The sequence below is a fragment of the Polypterus senegalus genome, chromosome 17 (assembly GCF_016835505.1).
Source record: "Polypterus senegalus isolate Bchr_013 chromosome 17, ASM1683550v1, whole genome shotgun sequence".
Classification (NCBI taxonomy): domain Eukaryota; kingdom Metazoa; phylum Chordata; class Cladistia; order Polypteriformes; family Polypteridae; genus Polypterus; species Polypterus senegalus.
Window position 1 is genome coordinate 47,455,779 of NC_053170.1, and position 13,288 is coordinate 47,469,066.

The following is a 13,288-nucleotide window of genomic DNA, read 5'->3' on the forward strand; positions in this document are numbered from 1 at the left end:
GGAAATAATAAGTGATTCACTCTGGTGCCAGGCATGGAAGAATTTAGGAATAAATTGTATTCAATCAAACTTTCTGAAACTGCATTCATCCATTCATTGATTCAACTATTTTCCTGTTTACCCAGTACAGGGTCATAGGAAGCTGGTGTCTATCCTGGCAGAATTGTGTGCGAGGCCTCAAAAGGATTCCAGTCATGCTGGAATACAAAAATGTCTTCTTCAAGTGGATGCCACAAAATTGGAATTACAAGATTTTCCAAAATGTCGTTGTATGCTGTAGCATTAACAGTGCCCTTCATTGGAACCAAGCGGCCAAGCCCAAACCAGTCCTAGGTCATTATCTCTCCTCCACCAAACTTTACATGAGGCACGATGTAGTGTGGAAGGCTGTATTCTCCTGGCATCCACCAAACCCAAATTTGTCCCTCAGACTGCCAGATAGTAAAGTGTGGTTCATCACTCCAGAGAACACATTTCCACTGCTCCAGAGTCCAATGGTGGTGTGCTTTACACCACTCTAAGTGATGCTTGACATTGCGCATAATGGTTTTAGGCTTGTTTGCAGTTACTCTGACTCAGAAAGTCTCTGATGCACAATTCTTGCACTGATGTTGCCTCCAGAAGCAGCTCTGCTGTGAGTGATGCATCAGAAGACAAGTGACTTTTTCTCACTGTGCGCTTCAACATTTAGTGGCTCCACTTTGTGAGTTTATCATTTCATGGCTGAGCTACTGCTGGTCTTAGACGCTTCCACTTTGTAATAACAGAACTTACCGGTGTAGATCTAGCAGAGCGGATATTTCAAGTACTGGCAAAGGTGGCATCCTATGACAGTGCCACATTTGAAGTCACTGAGCTCTTCATACTGTTTATCAATAGGGACTGCATGGCATACCTGTTAGCAATGGGTACGACTCAAACATCTCAACGCAAAAATTTGGAGGGGTTTCCGCAAACTGCTGACCGTACAGTGTATTTAAAAAACTGCAGCTTTGTTTTAGAAATATAAAACAAGTAAATACCTTGCTGGATATCTTAATATCTTCAGAGTTTTTTTGTCATACCCAAGAAGTAGTGAGTATGGGGTCTGAATACTTGTGTCAATGTGATATTTCTATTTTTTATAAATATACTCACCTAAAGGATTATTAGGAACACCATACTAATATGGTGTTTGACCCCCTTTCGCCTTCAGAACTGCCTTAATTCTACATGGCATTGATTCAACAAGGTGCTGAAAGCATTCTTTAGATATGTTGGCCTATATTGATAGGATGGCATCTTGCAGTTGATGGAGATTTGTGGGATGCACATCCAGGGCACGAAGTTCCCGTTCCACCAAATCCCAAAGATGCTCTATTGGGTTGAGATCTGGTGACTGTGGGGGCCATTTTAGTACAGTGAACTCATTGTCATGTTCAAGAAACCAGTTTAAAATGATTCGAGCTTTGTGACATGGTGCATTATCCTACTGGAAGTAGCCATCAGAGGATGGGTACATGGTGGTCATGAAGGGATGGACATGGTCAGAAACAATGCTCAGGTAGCCCGTGGAATTTAAACGATGCCCAATTGGCACTAAGGGGCCTAAAGTGTGCCAAGAAAACATCCCCCACACCATTACACCTCCACCACCAGCCTGCACAGTGGTAACAAGGCATGATGGATCCATGTTCTCATTCTGTTTACGCCAAATTCTGACTCTACCATTTGAATGTCTCAACAGAAATCGAGACTCATCAGACCAGGCAACATTTTTCCAGTCTTCAACTGTCCAATTTTGGTGAGCTTGTGCAAATTGTAGCCTCTTTTTCCTATTTGTAGTGGAGATGAGTGGTACCCTGTGGGGTCTTCTGCTGTTGTAGCCCATCCACCTCAAGGTTGTGCGTGTTGTGGCTTCACAAATGCTTTGCTGCATTCCTCGGTTGTAACGAGTGGTTATTTCAGTCAAAGTTGCTCTTCTATCAGCTTGAATCAGTCGGCCCATTCTCCTCTGACCTCTAGCATCAACAAGGCCCACAGGACTGCCGCATACTGGATGTTCTTCCCTTTTCACACCATTCTTTGTAAACCCTAGAAATGGTTGTGCGTGAAAATCCCAGTAACTGAGCAGATTGTGAAATACTCAGAACGGCCCGTCTGGCACCAACAACCATGCCACGCTCAAAATTGCTTAAATCACCTTTCTTTCCCATTCTGACATTCAGTTTGGAGTTCAGGAGATTGTCTTGACCAGGACCACACCCCTAAATGCATTGAAGCAACTGCCATGTGATTGGTTGATTAGATAATTGCATTAATGAGAAATTGAACAGGTGTTCCTAATAATCCTTTAGGTGAGTGTACATTTGTAAAAAATATTGGTTGATGAGGGGATAAAATAAATAAATGATTTTAGCATAAGGCTGCAATATTGCAACATGTGTAAAAAGTGAAGGGGTCTGAATACTTTCTGAAGGCACTGTAAGTAAATCTCCTGTGGAGCTGCATGCTGCCTCTCTGGCATCTGCATGTTCTCCCTGTGTCTGGAGGGCTTTCACTCCGTGCATGCCAGATTCCTCCCACAACCCCAGGCATGTGTAATTTCGACTGTTCGGTCTTGAGTTAGTGTAAGTGGGAGTGTTTTACAGAGAGAGTGGACCCTGCCTGCCCCACCCCACCACAAATTTGAATGTTACATTAACTTTTAGAAACATTAATGCAGCAGTCGGGGCCTGGGAGTGCACAAATACAGAAGGGTCCAGAACAGTGTTTCTCAACCAATATGCTATGGCACTGTGGTGCACCAATGAGAGCTACCCAGGTGTGCCATGGAAATAACAATGTAGCACACTTGGGTTTGAACCTGAGCAAGATAAAGGAGGTTGAGACAAGTTTGAGAAGGATGGAACTACCTGGAGAAGCTGGCATAAAAGCAGCTTCGCTCTCGCTATGTTGCAGATACAGCACTTAGAGCACTGGATGTGTCTCCTGGCTGCTAGAGTCCATCTGGCTGGGTGTGCGGTTGCCAGTGAGTCTCACAGGCCCTGTGAGCAGTGGGCATACGAGTTGAAGTAGAGAGGGGCTGGCAAACTGACAAAGCAGCTGGGAGATGCTCACTAAGTGCTGTGTCTGCAAATGGTGATCTCGGAGCAGCTTGGACAGTAGAGGACATTAATGGGATAAAATGTGGTTGTGGTTAATTAGAAAAGCAATGTGTCTTGATTACAAAACGTGTTCCACCACAGAAAAAATGGCTGGGAAACACTGACATAGAAGACCCACCCATATTGAGAGGGTTGGTTCCAGCAGTAAGTGGCGTCTTGTGTAAGTGGATGGTGGAGATGATAAATCTTTCCTAATCAAGGTAGAGAAGAACCCCCCCTGAGGTCATTGGGTACGGAGACAGAAGGCCCACTTTTGGTGCCAGCCAAAGTGGAGTAGTCCCGTATGCAGAGTAAAGTGAAATTCTTACTTAAATGTCTTGCCAAAGTATAATATATCACCACTCTCTGGAACCGTGATAGCCAAGAATGGACTAAAATGGACCTGCAAGCTCATTTTATATAGTGGATAACATAAATCTGCATAGGTGTTGACCAGTCTATTGAAAATGGTAGTTCTAAAGGTCCAAATAGGCAGCATCATGACATTTTTATTTATTAATTTAACTTTTTTTTGCAAGCACACGGAAAACCTTTTCTCTTCCGACATTCTCTTTATGCAATCATTAAAGCAATTTACCCAGACTCACAATGTATCTCGCCTAATTAATTGTACAATAATCTTGTAGAACAACCATTAAAACCCGGCTATTAATGAATTCAGTCTATTCTGCTGTGAATGTTAAAATAGGCCATTGAGGAGACAGAAAATGATGTGAAGGCAGATGGAAGCAATCCTGAGCATCACTGAAATCTGGGCGAGATTTAATGGTAAAAAAAAAATGCAGCTCTTTGGCCATTAAGATGTGCTGCACTGAAGAACACAAAGTAACAGAGAAACAGGAAATGCTTTGTTGAAAAATTCAGTAAATAAAAAGACATCAGCGTACATGAAGTAAATGACATGGGAGGACTAGAAGGGGCCAGCACAGTGGATGGGATTGTTGTCTTGCAGTTGGGTTCACTTCCTAGCTAGGTTGTTGTCTGTGTTAAGTTTGCACGTTTTCCACGTGTCTATGTGTGTTGCTCTGGGTCCTGCATTTCTGTTCCAATGATCTGCCTGTTGGTTTAAATACCAACTCTAGAATGGTCATTTGGAGTGAGTTTGGCATTGTATTCATGACTGCTTCCTGTCTTGTACCTGATGCCATCTTGATACGTTCAAACCCTGACATAGAATTGCGTAACTTAAAAAATGGGAGCCTGGTGAATACTGGCTGGTAGAATTTTACAGAATGCTTACAACCCTCAGGCCTCATCTACCCTCACTACCGGTGTGGACTTCACATGGCACTCTGGCTTCCTCCCACATCCCAGAGAGGAGCAGGTTAAGGCCACATCAAATTAGACAAGTTTTCCATCAATTTGCAATTGTGGCCTTAATCTGAGCAAGTTGCAGGCAGTTTCTGGACTGCTTCCATGAAGTTGTGTAATGTGATATAGCCAACGACTCACTCCAACTAGTCTATAACTCCCTCCGGCAAAATCAAACAGCTTTGATTTAGTCTTTATTTGCAGGGGTGCGTTCTGTGTGCATGAGAGCTGACAACCAACGAGTGTGCTTACATGCACTTTAATAAGCCACTTTCAAAAGTGCCATGATGGCCTGTCATGCATGTGCATTTGATGGTCAACTTCCGGGCTCATCAGAGGTCAACACCACTACACTGGGACATGAGGGAATCCTGCTACTGATGGCATTGTCTTTTTTTCCACTCAGAGAGCAATTGACTCCGCCCCTTCTGCTCAAAGGACTATAAGATCGAGATGCTAGTGGAAGGTGGACTCTCATTTGGGAAAGAGTAGACTACTGGACGGATCTCCTACCAAAGTATTGTCTGCTCTTCAGGGAGACCTAAGTCTTTGTTTGGAGGCCCTACAGCCTAATAACTGTTGTCACAAACTCGCACAAGAGCCATAGCAAGGTTTGGGACACCCACCCGTATATTGTTTTCCTGGCTGCTAAATTGCAAACAAATGATAGCACTGATGTGCACAAACCAGAGTCCAAAACAGAACTGAGGGAATAGGGGAAAGGTGGAGGTTTTTAAAGGTCAGTATAGGAAGTGACGTCAAAGAGACCAGAACCAGAATGGTCTTCAACCATAGGCTCGGGCCCAAACATGACATCAAGCAGGCCAGAACCGGAAAGGCCTTCATCCATATGTTCTGACCTGGAAGTGACATCAACGGGGCCAGGCGGAATTTCCTGTGAATGGTCTGCAGGAAAGCGAGAAAAAGAATCAGTGCACTCTGCCACATCCTGGTCTGATTCGGAATTGCTCTCATTCCATCCCTTTAGCTGCCTCCCATGTTCACGTGTGTGACACTGTTTTTCTGTTCTTGTCTGCACCATTGTGCACTTGATTGACTTGCCAGCACCATTACTAAAAGGGACAACGTAGTTAGCAACCCAATATTTATTTTGGACTTGTCTGTTCCCTCACTTGACCACAACCTTTATTCTGGTTAGAGAAACTGCCATATTGGTCTTAGAGAAACGGAGCTAACACACATAGATGTCTACATGAGTAACCCAGTTATGCAGCCATGTAAACCCTTAAGTAAGTTACAGTTAAAGATTTTGTAGTCCTCTCATATCAGTTGCACTCTTTTAGCCTGTGCATGTCTTTCATTCACACACACATCCATCGGCCATGTGTAAGAAATGGTGGGAGCATCCACAAAGAGTCAAGCGCTCAGGTGATGGCTTTATTTCTTCTCCTGGCTGATATGTCACATATGTTGGATGTACATTACAAAGCTCGGGAGTTGAATCTTGGGAGACCCAATCTCCATGTTGACTGCTGATGACATTTAATCTTTCTTTTTAGTACATTTTTCTGACATTGGAGCATTTTGCCAAAGTCAAAGTCAAAGTCAAAGTCAAAGTGAACTTTATTGTCATCTCAACCATATACAAGTATACAGATAGACGAAATTGCGAAGCTCAGGGTCCACAGTGTAACAACATGATGTGCAAATAGTAAATTAAAAATAGAATAAAAATTTTAAAATTTATAATTAAAACACAAACAAACAAGACAAGACATTGTGCAAAGATAGGACAAACAAGTAGCAGCAATATTGATGTGTAAGATATGTAATATAATAAGTAAATAAATAATAAATAATAGATATAGATAATACAGAAATTATCAGTGTATGATAATAGTTGTTTAAGACGTGTGTAAACAATGACAGGTCAGAATGTTTCATAAATCCTTAGAGGTCAGTATGAGATTTTCAGTTCTTTGCAGGATAGTGGTTTTCATGTATAAAAGTTCTGTTTTGTAGAGGAGGTTGAGGCCGTGTGGAAGGTCCCAGGGGGCAGCCTGGTGTTAAGGAGTCTAACAGCTTGGGGTAAAACTCTCCTGCAGCCTCGCAGATTTGGCTTTGATGCTGCAATATCTTCTCTTGGATGGCAGAAGTGTGAAAAGTCCATGTGAGGGGTGTAAGGGGTCCTGCACAATGCTGCAGGCCTTGCGGACACAGCGTTTGTAAAATATGTCTTGTAGTGAAGGGAGAGGCACCCCAATAATGTTCTCTGCTGTCTTCACTATCCTTTGCAGGCGCTTGGTCGGATATGTTGCAGTTGCCATACCAGACAGTGATGCAGCTGGTCAGGACACTCTCTATGATGCCTCTGTAGAACATGGTGAGGATGGAAGGGGGAAGACGTGCTTGATTCAGCCGCCTCAGGAAGTGTAGTCTCTGCTGGGCTTTCTTGATTAGTGATGAGGTGTTATGTGTCCACGTAAGTTCCTCAGTTAAGTGCACACCGAGGAACTTGGTACTCCTAACAATCTCCACATCTAAACCGTTGATGCTGAGCGGGATGTGGGCAGGACGTGATTTTCTGAAGTCCACGATTATCTCTTTTGTTTTGTCGACATTGAGAGATAGATTGTTGTCTTCACACCATGCGGACAGCCATTTCACCTCATCTCTGTATGCTCTTTCATCATCCCTGCTTATCAGTCCCAGCACCGTCGTATCATCCGCAAACTTGATGATGTGATTGGTGTTGTGCGTGGCTGTGCAGTCGTGAGTCAGCAGGGTGAAGAGCAGTGGACTAAGCACACAGCCCTGCGGTGCTCCAGTGCTCAGTGTGATGATGCTGGAAGTGTTGTAGCCCATCCGAACTGACTGGGGCCTCTCTGTCAAGAAGTCCAGGATCCAATTGCAGAGGGTGGTGTTTAGGCCCAACCTGCTCAGTTTTACAACCAGCTTTGGAGGGATGATTGTGTTGAAGGCAGAGCTAAAGTCTATGAATAGCATCCTGACATATGTGTCTTTTTTATCCAGATGTGTCAGGGAGATGTGAAGGGCAGAGCATATGGCATCCTCAGTTGACCTGTTTGAGCGGTATGCAAACTGAAGAGGGTCAAGGGAGGCAGGGAGATTAGTCTTTATGTGTGACATGACTAACCTTTCGAAGCACTTCATTATGATTGGTGTGAGTGCAACTGGTCGGTAGTCATTCAGGCATGTCACTGATGACTTCTTTGGCACTGGTATGATGGTGGTCGACTTGAAGCATGTTGGGACTGACGACTGGCTCAGAGATGTGTTGAAGATGTCTGTGAGGACACCAGCCAGTTGACTTGCACATTCTTTGAGCACAAGACCAGGTATGTTGTCAGGTCCTGCAGCCTTCCTTGGATTGACTCTGGATAGAGTCCTCCTCACATCTGTTATGGAGAGACAGAGTGCTTGGTCAGTGGAGGGAGGTGTTGCTTTTCTCGCAGGCTCTTTGTTCTGTGCCTCAAACCGTGCAAAGAAGTTGTTCAGCTCATCTGGAAGGGAGGCATCACCATCACTGCTGTGTGGATTGGGCTTGTAGTTTGTAATTGCCTGAACACCCTGCCACATACGACGTGTGTCTCTGGTGCTGCTGAGAAAAAGGAGAGCTCCATGCCAAATGCTAAAGTGGAGTTAGACATGTGAACAGGGCTTTTTAAGAATCCAGGTTTTTGCCTTAACCAAATTACTCACCTTATCTTGGTTAAGACAAAGTGTGTGTTCATGTAAACATGTAAACGCACTCAATGAATGCTCATCTGGAAGTACAATGCATCCAGTACAGCGTCGAGGAATAAGGAAAGCGGGTGTTTTCAACTTCACAAACAGAAGACCAGCTTGTCTGTCTGATATCTCATGGTTTACATACCATACCAGAATATGAAAAAAAAATGTAAAAAAGAAAGGATCAAGACTGTGACGGAAATCACTGAACTTGTAAAACTTTTGTACACTACAGTGCCAGCTCCATCAGGCAGGCACACTACTGACTGTCAAAAAAGGGGTTAGCACGACTGCACCGGAAGATTAGCATTCAGGCGATAAATTTGACATCGCCAGCAATTTTCTTTCATTTAAATTGACATGATCTAGTGACAGGCAGTGTGCTGTACTGGTTAAGGCTTTGCACTTCAAACCCTGCTACTGTGTGACCATGAGCAAATCACTTGACCGGCCTGTACTCAAATTGGAAAACCAAAAAGACATGTAACAAATTGTATCATAAATGATGCAAGTCACCTTGGATAAAGGAGTCAAATAAATGTACAAGACGAAACCAGTTACGACCGTCAGCAAGTTTGCTATACCCAATGACTGGAAGCCACATAATGTGTCATCACCTTTAGATGAACTGGCAAAAATAATTGAATGAATGGACTTGATTGGCACTTCATTCAAGGCTGGTTCCTGTGTTGCTACCAGGATAGGAAAGCCTTTTCTGATATTCCCAGTGAAAAAGACAGTTTTATTATTAGGCTGATGCTTTTACTCAAATCATCTTACAGGTACAGGACACATTATGGCTGACAGAACAAACGTTTTCAGTTGGAGCAAAGGCAGGTTAAGGGGAGCTGAGAAGAGGGAGGAACTGAACCAAAAGCATTCAGCGGCTGGTCCACTGCACCATACCACTGGCCCACTTTAGATTTAGAAAGTTGGACATATGATTTCAAGTCACTTTGTAGCCCTATCTTTGTTCCGGTCTGTGATTTGGCATGTGTATCCACTAAAGTATACACAACACACAAGGATTCAAGCTAACAGTAAAAAGAGAAAAATCAATGCTTGACTGACTAGATGAATCAAAAGATGAGTCCTTCTAAAAGTTCCTTAAGCTCACAGGAAGGACCAGAGACTGCAGGATAAGGGGGAGACAGGAATTAGAGATTGCAGCAGTGGGATGATGCTAAGCGTGTGAAGGCTGACGCCAGTCGTATGCCCTGTCCTGCATGCTGGCTCATGGAATGAGGAAGTGCGCTGAGATGAAAGGCTCAAGATAATCTGATAAAAGCTAACAGATTGTAAAGAAAATGTTTAACATGACAACTCAGGTAGACCAAGAGATAGCAGACAGGACAACGTGGAGGGAGACAATTACTCTCCCTGGCCGTATTTGGGTTGGAACATGGAGATAATTTATATAGATTAAGAACATTCTTCTGCTGCTCCCGTTCGGCTCCTCTTGATGCCGCTGTTATGTGCCACTTGCCATTTGGATATGTGGCTATGCCTTTTGTTTTTGCTGTGTGTGTACAGCCACTGGGGCTCTCCCAAGATAGGCATGGGGTGGGCATTCTGATTTGTTTCATCCAATGACCTGCTAGATTCACATGGGTGTCACACAAAGTTGAATTTCTTTAGAGGGGAACGCTATAAAGCATGGACTGCTGAAATTATCCATTTTTCTGACAATATAATGTGGAGCTAAGTGATGAAAAGATTGCCAAAAGGATTGTTCCTAACATGAAAAGTGCTTACTCTTTCCAAAACAACAGCTCACGCCTATACTCAGGAAATATTTGACATTGCATTTTCTCATTTCTAGTAGTTTACTCCATGCACAATATATTCAATTCACCCAGTTCTGTCAGACTCAATTCTTTTCATCATGTGATCTTATCCTCCAGTCAGATATGCAGGCATAAAGAAAGACAGTCTAGCAAACCAGGCCCGAACTAACTTTGCCTTAGATCATTGAAAAAAATCAGCTAACCATTTTAACATAAAGAACATTATTAATAACATAATATTACAAAAATCACTTAATCTAGTTCAAATATCACTTGGCTCAAAGCAGGAAGCAGCCCTGGAGAAGGCACCAGTCCATCACAGGGTCAGCTTAGAATTTTAAATCTACAACTAAGCGGCAAAAGAGCTCACAGGTCCAGAGACTGAGGTTCAAGTCCTACATGAATGTTTCCTTTCACTTCTTAAAGACATGCACTAAATTGGCCAGTCTGTGTAGGGCCCTGTGTAGGACTGGCAACCCATTTAGACTTTGGTTCGGCCTTGCATCCAGTGTTTCAGCTCTCCATGATGTAAATAAGCATGTTCAGAACATGGATGGATTTAGCAGTTTTTCAATGAAGCCGCTTAGATTTACTAACACCTTGAAGTTTCAACAGATTGTCCATATAGAGGCATACTGTTTGTTCTGTCCCTAACCCTAACCCATTCGAAGCTGAGGAAACATCTTACATACAAAGTCAAAGATCACCAAATCACAAGTGCTAAACAGGCAGTGAGGGCAAAACAAGGTCAAAAGCAACTCTACATTGAATTAGAAAGACGTTGCTCTCAGTTTGTTTGCCAGGAAAAACTAAACTACAAAATCATTAGCTACAACGTTTTTTTATTTCCTATTAATTATGCATAATTAGGAAGTTCATTTATGTAGATAGATAGATAGATAGATAGATAGATAGATAGATAGATAGATAGATAGATAGATATTCCTTAGTGGCGGAAACCGCTCCACAAAATGCCACCACCTGCAAAAACTAAAAAATATTAAATAAAATTCTGTTAAAAATAAGGCTTAAAAATTATACATAGCCCAGAATGGACAAAATAAAATTATAAACACAATAACCCAGAAAAATGTTCAAACCTAAGTACCTAAGTTTTAACGGCCGACTCATTCTCCAAAACTCCCAGCTACACCACCAAGACTCGTGGCCTGGCAAGTTGAGGACGTTAGACCCGACAAGCCGTACTTCTTTCAAATAAACTTCCCCCAATCGACAATCAAAAATAAAGCAAGCATATATTGATTAAAAAAAAGAAATAAACAAACTCCAAACAGTACATGTATATATCATACCCCAACCAACCCAGACATAACATTCAACCCCAAAAGTGTCTGGTGGAAAGTAATAATAAAAAGGAAAAGTACAGCACAAAGTTAAAATACAATATAAACCCTTCCTTGACCCGACACTGAACACAAACTCAATAAGACACACAGAAAGTACGAAATGCACATACAGTAAAAGTCCAAAAGATTTAACGGAAAATGGATAATGTTTGTGAACCTGGTTTAGCTGGAAAGATTGTCCTATGGAAATTACACATGAAAATGATGGCTCGCTCCTCTCCCCAAACAACAAGAAACAGTCTCATCGTGCTTATCCTCGGAATGTGACATAATCCAGAACCCTGGGGTTTTGCAGTGCAAAGATGCTTTTGTCGAAAGTGGTAGGTAGACTAAGGTGTGAATGATTTGAATCGGTGCTTTCTTCTGTCTCTGTAGTGAATTGGCAGTCTAATAGAACGGGATGTTTTTTCTTTCTGTTCTTCTGTTTAAATAGCAAATGATTGGATGCAGGTGATGGGATTGACAGGACCAATTATCATGAGGGACCACAGTTCCACAGTGTTATCCTTCCCCTGTTGTTTGCAGGGGAGCATATTTAGATACACACAGACTATGTAAACAGGACAACACGACGAAAGACGGGACTCGGCACAAAATACATTTATGATGACATTAATCATGTAGCACTACTATAAAGTACTGTAATTACACGGATAACTAAAGAAACAATGATGATGGTCACGATGACCAAGGATAAAAAAAAGACAGTAAAATGTCATTTTTTTCCTAAATCATGACCGTTTTATCCTGAGTAATTAATACACGAGGGAACTCAACAAAAAATGTAAATAACAGGATAAACAGTGGAAAGGATTTTTTAGAAACAGCAAACCAATTAGAAGGTACTTAACAGAGATGTGAAATTCCAAAAACAAAAGCACCAAATAACACCTTGCCTAACACAGTACTTCAATAATTACATAAAATTATTACAACAACAACATTTATTTATATAGCACATTTTCATACAAAACGTAGCTCAAAGTGCTTTACATAATGAAGAATAGAAGAAAAAAAGACACAGTTAGAAAAATAAAATAAGTCAATATTAATTAACATAGAATAAGAGTAAGGTCCGATGGCCAGGGGACAGAAAAAAAAAAAACTCCAGACGGCTGGAGAAAAAATAAAATCTGTAGGGATTCCAGACCATTAGACTGCCCAGTCCCCTCTGGGCATTCTACCTAACATAAGTGGAACAGTCCTCTTTGGATTTAGGGTTCTCACGGAAGGACTTGATGATGATGGTCACGTAGACTTCTGCCTTTTAATCCATCCATCATTGTTGGAGCATCATGAAGCTTTGAGGTAGACCACCACAAAGAAACCGGAAAAGAAACAGAAGAGAGAGTAGGGGTCAGTACGATTTTAGAGCCACCATGAATAGTTATTATGATGAATTGAACATACAGAGTATCAGGATTAAGTTAAATTGAAGTTATAAAAGGCCATGTTAAAGTAATGTGTTTTCAGCAGTGTTTTAAAGTGCTCTACTGTATCAGCCTGGCGAATTCCTATTGGCAGGCTATTCCAGATTTTAGGTGCATAGCAGCAGAAGGCCGCCTCACCACTTCTTTTAAGTTTTGTTCTTGGAATTCTAAGGAGACACTCATTTGAGGATCTGAGGTTACGATTTGGAATATAAGGTGTCAGACATTCCGATATATAAGATGGGACAGATTATTTAAGGCTTTATAAACCATAAGCAGAATTTTAAAGTCAATCCTGAATGACACAGGTAACCAGTGTAGTGACATCAAAACTGGAGAAATGTGTTCGGATTTTCTTTTCCTAGTTAGGATTCTAGCAGCTGCATTCTGCACTAGTTGCAAACGATTTATGTCTTTTGGGTAGTCCTGAGAGGAGTGCATTACAGTAATCTAGTCGACTGAAAACAAAGCGTGAACTAATTTCTCAGCATCTTTCAGTGATATAAGAGGTCTAACTTTACTTATGTTTCTTA